The sequence below is a fragment of the Betta splendens genome, chromosome 1 (assembly GCF_900634795.4).
Source record: "Betta splendens chromosome 1, fBetSpl5.4, whole genome shotgun sequence".
NCBI classification, from domain to species: Eukaryota; Metazoa; Chordata; class Actinopteri; order Anabantiformes; family Osphronemidae; genus Betta; species Betta splendens.
Window position 1 is genome coordinate 20,328,965 of NC_040881.3, and position 9,065 is coordinate 20,338,029.

General features: G+C 43.9%; 1 long non-coding RNA gene across 1 annotated transcript; it reads left to right on the plus strand.

Annotated features, from left to right (window-relative positions):
- Nucleotides 1–4,969: 4,969 nt before the first annotated feature.
- On the plus strand, nt 4,970–8,439 carry LOC129604678 (uncharacterized). Its single transcript, XR_008695760.1, has 3 exons — nt 4,970–5,630; nt 7,951–8,058; nt 8,189–8,439. It is a non-coding gene; the product is annotated as an uncharacterized LOC129604678 (long non-coding RNA).
- Nucleotides 8,440–9,065: the final 626 nt, after the last annotated feature.

A 9,065-nucleotide genomic window follows, 5' to 3' on the forward strand; every position in this document is an offset into this window, starting at 1 on the left:
GGGTAACCAATATTTCCTCCTTGATTTAGGTGCACATGGATTGGAGGGATTTGCTGTACCTGTGCAGTAAGCTGTGTGAGTTTTCCAGCCAGCATCTTGTTTTGTTTTTCCATGCTTTGTTTTTCAGCTCTGCATGTTTCCACATAGTGCACATAGTGCATATGTTCAGAGAACATCAGCCATTCCATCTTCATCAGTCCAATGATATTGTCCAGTTTCTGTCTGACCTCCTCTGGCATCTGTGGTGGAAATTTTCCATAAAGAAGCAGATAAGAGAGTTGTCCTTTTGTGCGATTTATTGAAATAATAAAGAAAGGAAAAGATAAAAATAATGGGGAAAGCAAATCAAAAAAAAAGGTGGGGAGATCAGTGCACACACCACGGAGGTATAATGCAAAGAGCCCACGATCCTCAAGTTGCTTCTGCCTTTTAACCTTTTTCCCTGGACCTGGTGGAATCTCCTTATCACACTGCGGGTGAAGATGTTCATATTACACAGGGAATACACAAGGTTACAGCCTTGGGTCTGGTGAGGCATCAGACAGAAAGGAGCCAGAGCCCAGGGTTAAAAGGCAGACTCAGGCCATGAACAATCGGTCACCTTGAGAGAGAGATAGATTGTCTGTCTGAGAATGTTCAGTTCTGGGTCTAATCAACAAGTACAGAATGCATGGTCACTATGCAGAGTCAGAAATGAACACAAGAAGCATTAAAGTACAATTTTTCCATTACATTTCCCCCCTTTTGATTACACATTAATCAAACATTAAAAGAGTAAAAATTGTCAATCGTGGCATTCATTCTGTAGTAATAAAGCATTCTTTAAAAATGATTCGTTAAATGTATTGCTTAAAAACTACTTATAAATGTAAATGGCGTAGGGATAAAAGATTATGAGCTGTTTTTTGTGGGTAGATACTAGAATAACCCTTGTGTATGAGCTTTGGAAAGACAGGGACATAAGCCTATAATCAATCAGATCACGTTCAGTCAAGCAAAAATGGGAAGAGGGTTATATGTTGATTTAAACTATTGTGGAGTCAGTCTCTGTGTCACTACCATCATCATCGGAGTCATCTTTGTGGTCCTCGTTATCAACATCAACATCATCCTCTACAGAGTCAGCATCAGAATCAATGAGTGAATCGGTGTCCGGATTCCTGAATGTAGTGCATTGTGCCATTTGGTACGAAAGCGCCGCTGATGTCGCGCGCATGATGAGACCCCTAATCAGAGGAATAACACAAAAACCAAGCAACATGTTCACGGCCATGAAGATGATAAGCGACACTATTGCCGACATAAAAACTGATTTCCATTTTCCAAAAGTTTGGTCTAGCCAGCGCCAAGGGGACGGGTCTACGCCAGAGTTTCTAGCCCATTCGTCTCTAAGACTCTCAAGGCCCTCGATAGCCTTTGTCACAGTGCCATTAGAATCAGTGTTGTTGGGGATAAAAGTACAGCACGCTTCTCCAAACATAATGCAGACACTTCCTTTCTCCGCTAGCAACATGTCCAGGGCCATTCTATTCTGCCAAGTCATCTGAGACGTGGGAGCCAGCTGCCCAGACATGCCTCTCATACCGCCCGCAGTTTTGCTGATGAAACGCTGTTGATTGTAATAAAGGTAGTTGATCCAGGCTGAATTCTTGTTAACCTCTATTATGGGGCCCATAAAGGGAATAGCACTCGTCCACCCCGCCGCATGCTTGTTGCGAGCCTTAAACTCTTCCGGCACTCCTTGTGGTACGCCTATTGCATCTATGTAAAGGTCAGGATCCAAGGAACCTCCTGGAGCCCTGCGCCTGGTGCGTGAGTGTTTCTGTGGAGCTGAGGGCAAAAGATGTATTCCCCCTGTGAGGAACACTACCTGAGTACAGGTGCCGGTCCAATTGGTTGGTAAGTTGGCCCTGGGGTGATCCCCGCAGAGCCACCACATGTCGGACAAGGGCTTCCTTTGCTGGACTATGTTGGTGGAGGATGGGGCAACGTGTGAGACATTATTGATCCTATATGTATATGAGGGTAAAGGGGCAGCATCGGTGTGAGTTGGAACCGCAAACCGGATCACATGGTCTTCAGGGTTAAGCCCGTGCGCGTTGGAGACGTCCCATGTCAGGTGACAATTGGGGAAGTGGCCTACATCTATTCCTCCGTCGAGGCTGGAGGTGAAGCATTTAAACTGACACGTGGTACACACCGTGTAATACAAGGGAGCCGCGGGCTCCTTTTTGGTTACCTTGATATCGGCCACCTCAACTCTCTTATGTGTGACGGGACTGTACATCTCCATACCCTTGCCCAGATTGTGCAAGGCTCGCATTTTGCAAGCCGGATCACATCTCGGAGCGCTGAGGTCCGCAGTGTATCTACACCCGGTGTCTTTATTGTGCAGTTGTCGCTCGTTGTAACACTCACTGCTGTTAAAGGGAGTGGGCACAGCCATGAGATCGGGTCTGGCGACAGCACATGCTGCACATGAATTGTTTGTGAGGGTTTTAGAAGTGTACTTGAGGTACACTAACCATAAGTTCCCTGTGGGGTTCTGATTTACGTAGTTTTGGGCAAGCTGCCAGGCTTTAGGGTCCTTAATGTCGCATTTGGATCTATAGTGAACAAATGTGTGAGTTCTCCAGAAGTACGGGAAGGTCACACATGTCACCGCAATGGTTGATATGACAATCATTTTTATCGTGTTTCGACTGGTGAATGTCATTTTGTGTCAGTGGAAGATAAAAATTTGTATGTAAGTGTGACTCAAGTGGAAGCATAAAATGCTTTGTTTAAAAATAGTGGATGAAATCACAGAGAGGAATACATGTAAATCAACCACACAATTTAGAGCAAATATTAAAGTAACATATCAAAAACAACAGGGTCATAATCAATGTCTTCTTCTTCCTGTTGAGCAGTAGCGTTAGATTGTTTTCAACCTGTTTGTTGACACCTTGACAGTTCGTTGCGGTTCTTCAGGTTGTGATCAGCTGATCACAGGGACACCTGGGATTCGTTATCACCGCCACGTTTCCTCCCAATGTCGTCTGAGTCACTGTCACTCCCCGTGATGTGAAGAGTCTACACGTTGTCCAGCGTCGGCAACTCAAGGTTGCTCGTGTGTGTGTTTTCTCAGGAATGAGGCTGAATGGTCAACGCAGCCTCGCCTCAGTGCGTGTGTGAGCACAGCGAGGGTCGTCCTTCTCAGTTCTTTTCGTCAATGGTGGTTTTCTCGTGTGGTGTAGATGTAGATGGAGGGTCGTCTGTCGGATCCGGGACCTTCCTGCAGTGGCTGGAGTGGATCCAAGTCGCTCTTTCTGCGATCTTCACAGCCGTGTGGGTCGTCAGAAGGACTTGGAAGGGACCTTGCCACCGCTTTGAGTTCCAGTGCTTCCTGCGAAGCTCCTTAATGATCACCCAGTCTCCTGGTTGAATGATGTGCAGTGGTTCTGTCGCCTGTTTGGGCAGAGCCGCTTTCACCTGTTTGGAGATTTGAGACAGAACAGAGGATAAGTTCTTACAGTACTGTAGCATTGCGTCTTCGCACATTTCAGTAGGTAGTAAAATCCTAGTCTCAGTCTCAGGGTGGAGTCCCATCATAGGAGGTCTACCAAATAGGATCTCATAAGGGCTGAGGTTTGTTCTCATCCTTCTCCTCATTCTCATATATGAGAGCACAATGGGAAGAGCCTGAGTCCACTTGAGACCAGTCTCTGAGCAGCATTTAGCCAGTTTGTTTTTCAAAGTGCCATTCTCTCTCTCTACCGCCCCTCCGCTTTGAGGGCGGTAAGAGTAGTGTGGGGTATAGCTCAGTGGTAGCGCATTTGACTGCAGATCAAGAGGTCCCCAGTTCAACTCCGGGTGCTCCCTTGTGTAAAATTTTCCTCTATTGAAAAAAACCCTTGACCCTGGACAACTAGCCAACTATAGGCCCATTTCAAATTTACCCTTTATTTCCAAGATTCTGGAAAAAATCGTGGCTAAACAATTATCTGACCACCTTAGTGGGAATAACCTGTATGAAGATTTTCAGTCAGGATTTAGAAAACATCATAGCACAGAAACAGCTCTGGTTAGAGTCACTAATGATCTTCTATTAGCTTCGGACAATGGTCTAGTTTCTGTCCTTGTCCTGTTAGATCTTAGTGCTGCATTTGATACAATTGATCATCACATTCTATTATAGACACTAGAACATAGAATCGGGATTAATGGAACAGCATTGGGATGGTTTAAATCCTATTTGTTGAACAGATTCCAGTTTGTTCATGTTAATGATAAATTCTCCACACGCACAAGGATTAGCTATGGAGTTCCACAGGGTTCTGTGCTGGGTCCAATTCTGTTTAGCTTATACATGTCTCCTCTAGGTGAGATTATTAGAAAGCATTCTATTAATTTTCATTTTTACGCAGATGATACTCAGCTATACATGTCCTTGGAACCAAATGAAACAGATCAACTAGTCAAAATTCAGGGTTGTTTAAAAGACATCAAATCCTGGATGTCCCAAAACTTCCTTCAACTAAACTCAGATAAAACCGAGATTCTTATTGTTGGGCCTAAAAATCTGAGAGAGACACTATTGAGTCAGATAGCCACCCTGGATGGCATAACATTAGCTTCAGATTCTACTGTGAGGAACCTTGGTGTCATGTTTGACCAGGATCTCTCTTTTACATCATACATTAAACAAATCTCCAGAACCGCCTACTTCCACCTTAGAAATATAGTTAAAATCAGAAGCATCCTCTCTCAGAGCGATGCAGAGAAACTGATCCATGCATTTGTTACCTCTAGGCTGGACTACTGTAACTCCTTACTCATAGGATGTCCTAATGTTATGGGAAAAATTGTCTCTTCCTTATTTCTATGTGTCTTCCTTATTTCTATGCAGTTATTATACAAGTTATGACTTATGTTCTGCAATTAATATCTTATGTCTTGTCTTACTGTATGCATTTGACATTTCACCCAGATTGTTCAATGGTTGTCTCTGCCTGATAGACTCTCAACTCTAGCTCCCAAACCCAAGGTCGGGGAGTTGTGTCTCTGTCTGTTGAGACTTGGTGCTCCTTTCTCACAGATAGTTGGACGTCAGCGATGCAGGTGTGAGAATGTAAAAATCTTCACACACACTGCGACAGGGAGGAGATGGTGCATGTAATTTGATTGGGTTAGAAAGACATTCCACCCTAGTCGGACAGAGAAGCTAAAAGGCAGAAGCAACTTGAGGATCGTGGGCTCTTTGCATCACACCTTCGTGGTGTGTGCACTGATCTCCCCAGCTGGTTTTTGGTTTGTTGATGTGCACGATCAACATCCATGCTTTTTATTTGCTTTCCCCATTATTTTTATTTTCTTTATTATTTCAATAAATCGCACAAAAGGACAACTCTCTCTCATCTACTTCTTTATGGAAAATTTCCACCACAGAAATTGGCGTCACGAACAGGATCCCGCGGCAGGTCGTCTGGACGGTGTGACCAGGGACGATAGTCCTGAGGACTAGGGTCGCTCAGCCTCCAAACCTCTACAGACATTCAGAGCTGGGAGGACTGCTCACCCGTCTGGATCGCCTCTGACGAGATCCACGAACTCAGATTCAAACTCAAATCCTAATTTGGCTCGGCTCGGTGAGAGAGATTCCTTTTAATTTGGGAAAAAACATAAAAGAAAACATAACTAGGACTAGAGATAATAATATTTCTAAAACGACTATGTGGCTGAAAAAATCTAAAATATAATAATTAGGACCAAACAATTTTTTTTTAATTAAAAAATTTAATATTCGGGTAAAATGAATTAGGTCAAAGTCTGCCCTGGTGGTCGAGACGGTGGTTGCTAAGGGTTGGCTCGTGGGACCGAGCTTGTTTTGTCTGTACTGAGGATACAGACCAGTGTGCAGATCTGAGCGCAGTCCAAAGGGTGTGGACAAGGAAATAAAAGACGGCTTCTGAAATACTGAGCGCGTTTGCAGGGGGAAGTGGTTTTGAGATACGAGGGACCCGGGTCTTAGAGGGGCCTGACGGTGAGGGACCACTTCCGAGAACCCTGTCGCTGATCTGAGCGGTTCCCTTTCTACGGAGACGTCCGTGGAAGAGAAATTTCGAAAAAAGGTTCCGGCCGGAACACATAAAAATCTAAGGCAGGAAACCGCCGGGACTCTGAAAGATGGGTTCGGGGCGATCTAAGTCTCCACCACCAGACTGCAGCATTACAAAATTAAAAGTAATTATAAAAGTAAAAAGTAAATATGGTTATTAGTGCGTTTCATGTTTCCATGAGTGGGAAACTGGTTATGGGTTCAAAAGGAGAATCGCTTTGTGTAAGGACATATGCACCTTAAAAGAAAAATTAGAGACAAAAGAAAATACTTGAAAAAGCAAAACTATCAAAACTAAAGCCCTAAAAGAAACAAAAGATGAAAGTAACGGAAAGAAAGGAGATAACAACTCTGGGGAAGAATTGTTTGCACTCTGCCACACACACATACACCACACACACATACACCACACACACACACATCATGTCAAGATCAAATGCTCCCACTGTTTCTGCTCTCTATTCTAATGCAGAACCGAGCGCGATGAGGGTAAATCCGGATCTGGACTCCTTTCCCACCATCAGCAGAAGAACCGAAGGAGAAGAAGCGCCAACCAACAACCAGAACGGGGTGGAAGCTCTGACACCACAGCAGCTGGAGGACACACACCACAGCATGGACGCCTCAGCGACTCTCACAACGTCTGCAGCCATCACGTTCTGGGCTCATCAGATGAACCAGCTACTACAAGCGTGTGTGTCTGACACAGACACCTGCTTATGACAATCAGCAAAGGAAAACAAGGACAGAGCAACAGCAGAGAAGACGTGCTCTAACAGAGACACTGGTTGAAACAACAGGAGAGGCTTCAGACGTGATCGGCCCAATAGAGCTGCATCTGAGGATCCAGGAAAGGTCTGTCATCGAGGAACAACTGTCCCATTGAAAGGCTTCACCCGCTGGTGCTCACATGAGACTGATGGTTGGGGAAGGAGGAAGGTGACGGTTCCTTTTCACGTGCCGTACAAGACGGTACCGCAAACACACACACATTCATACACGCAATGAAGAAACACGCTTACAGCTGATACACGCTCAAATTCATGTTCATGCTTATCTGCTCGCAATGAAGAATCGCTTTTTGCTTAAAAAAAAATCCCACAGAGTGATTTTAAAATGATGACAAACAGCTAAATGACAACTGCTGCATGACTTTACAGTCTGATGGGTTTAAACTATTTTAACTTGCAACAAATTCAGTAATAAAATCCTTCATGTTTCTAAAAATACTTGTGCACAATATAGGGTTGTCTGGCCAGACTAGAAGACTATAGGAAACAAAACAGACTATAGAGAAAACAAAACAGACTGTAGAAAAAGAAACAAAAAAACAGACTATAGGAAGACTGAGACTGACTGAAACAGACTATTAATGACTATTAAAGGGAAGACGACTATTAGAGAGAAGTAATAATAATTACTGTACGTACCAGACTATTAAAGAAAAACTAATTCTTTCACTGTCTTGTGCAACATCTGACAGCAAGACACCTTAACATTCATTTTTGCTTTCAAACTTGTGCCCAGTTAAATTTTTAGGAAGAGATTTCATGTGTAAATTAGGTATTTGATTGATTTTCACTCCAGACGGAGTGCAGGTCACGTCTACAGACATTCTAAATAATCCCTCTTTTGTTGGTGTTAACTTCAGCTCAGCTGTGCTCTTATCATTGGCTGCTGAGGGGGGGCTGTAACTGAGGCCCTCACACAGGCTGCATCACAGCTTGTTTATGATTTCACACACACACACTGACAAACTGACCTCAACTTCCCTCTATTGGGATGAAATGGTCTGCGCTTGCGATTTCTTTTACTAACGAACAAAAAAGATTTTTATTTTTATTCTACAGCTCCACACTTCCCTCTGTGAAAACATGATGGAGACAGATGCAGGACGTGGGTCCTTTCGTGAACAGATGTGAACGGGGTGGAGACTGGTGAACGACTTCTGACCCCATGTGACGTATTCACCTACTTTGCATACTTTAAAAAAAAAAAAACTTTTTTTTTTATTCTGCCTGTCATGCACAACAAACAGTGAACCTCCACATTCTAATGACACACTACATGTTTTTATTTTCATTTCAGAGGACGCTCTGACCCAACACTCAGCCTTACAGGAAGCCCTGCTTCCCTGTGGCTCACACACAGACATGATGTAGGTTTGATCAGAGGATGTGAACCAGTGGTCATCACACCTAAATCTGACCACAGACCATGTGAACAACAACACCCTCTTAAAGGAAGCCATAGATGGTGTTACTGCAGACACCACTAAGCTACTGAAACATTGGATGCTACAGGCCACAAAGAGAGCCTGTCTAAATTACAGGTTGTTCAGACAAAGGTTATTTTCTGGGTCATTGTAAATACAGATGATGGCAAATCCATCTCACCCAACAGAGTTAAAGCAATTTGAGACCTGCCTAAACCGTGCACGTAAAAACAGCTGATGTCTTTTCTAGGTTTTTGTTCTTATTGTAGGACTTTCGTTCCTAACTTAAATGTCTTTGAGGCCCCACTCAGGGTTCTGATGCAGACGTCTTCATCGTCCACTTCTTGTCTTACGTGGACGTCTGAGGCTGAACAACGTTCACTGACCTCATGCTTGCTCTTCAGTCGACTCCTACTTTGGGTCTTCCTGATCTGACCCTACGCGACCTTTCACTCAAACAGTGGATGAGAAATCAGGTTGTACGACTTCTGTTCTTTTGTCCTCATACTGTGTCTTTGATTCTTTTGGAATAGATCACATCTTTCTACAGCCTGACGGCTTAGATGCAACACCACCTGCTCAACATGCTGAACGTTACTATCAAGAGGTCGTCTTAAAGTCTGGCGTCTTAAAGACACTGCTCTGCTCAGGCTGCAGAGTTGATTGTATTGACTGAAGCTAGTAAACTAGCAGAAGGAGAGTGTGTTACCATCTACACAGACTCACAGATGCTCTGTGGAAGCATAGGAA